The following is a 1,193-nucleotide window of genomic DNA, read 5'->3' as shown; positions in this document are numbered from 1 at the left end:
ATTTAGTTTTTCTCACATAGTTCTTAACAGCTTCATCCCAGACGCCACAAAATTTCGTTTATTCCGTCGCCGGCCAGTGTCCACGGCGCCGGGCGCATGAGGCAGACTCCGTGGGCTGCAGTGGGCGAAGCATCGTCGAGCGTTTACCTGTCATGGGGGGAGACGGTAAACAGGAAGTAAACAAGAAAACAGATGGCAGGATGCTTTCGGGCAGTGTCTGTCTCGGCGGGAACCGAGAGCAGGCCTGGCAGTCAGGTGTGACCCTCTCGTCGGGGATCGGCGGCCGGCTCTTTCCCACGCTGGCCGGTCAGAGTTCACCTGCGGCGTCGATCCCGTGGCCGCTGGACTGCCATCTGTCAGGCGTTTGGGTGGTGGGGCGGGGGGACCCACCGAGTTTAACGCTCCCTGGGGGTGCGGGCGTCTGGAGTTCTTTCCTCCCGGCCGCCAGTGACGTCATAACAAAACGAAACACCTCCGTTGTCGCGGGGAGTCTCAAGTGCCCTTCTGCTGGCCGTGACGGTGACAGGGTGCCTGGCGTCTCAGTCGAGTGCTTCCGCAAATACGCGTGGCTGTCGGTGAAAATGAGACTGTGATGTGCACCTCGTGTGCCGGGCGCCAGGCCCCGGCACTGGCGTCTGTTGTCCCCTTGAGTCCAGCTCCCCGGCCGGACACTGTCTGGATCCCTGTTTTACAGACGAAGCAACGAGGGCCCAGAGCGGTTAGGTAACTTTTAGGGTCATTTAGTAACAGATTTTTTCGTCCTTGTTCCTGGATTTTGCTCCCCTGTTACGATGAGCCTATCAACACCAACCAATTTATGAGTATTTAGTGCACATCCACGAGGAAAAAAATCCCTATGGAAAAGAAAATCTAGAAAACTCCGACTTACAAAATGTTAAATGAATGATTTTGTAAAAGCATCCTCTGCTTTACTGAAAATTCCAAGTCTTTTATAGCAGACTCTTACACTTTCTCTCACAAGGCTGTAGAATTTTCTTTCTGATTATAGAATTTTATTTTTCATCGAGTTCTCGTTCATGGGTAGTCGGTATGCGGTCTTACATTGGTGACGTTAGTTCCAGGTGTACAGAATAGGGATTGGACGCCAGCGATCTGCTGGCAGCGACCGATGCAGAGGCCTGGGCCGCGAGGCCCGACCCGCGGTCTGTTTCTGGACCGTGTCCCAGCCCGAT

Source organism: Pteropus vampyrus, unplaced genomic scaffold, assembly GCF_000151845.1.
Source record: "Pteropus vampyrus isolate Shadow unplaced genomic scaffold, Pvam_2.0 Scaffold1044, whole genome shotgun sequence".
Taxonomy (NCBI): Eukaryota; Metazoa; Chordata; class Mammalia; order Chiroptera; family Pteropodidae; genus Pteropus; species Pteropus vampyrus.
The sequence above is the reverse complement of the archived record's forward strand: the minus strand, read 5'-3'. Positions refer to the sequence as shown.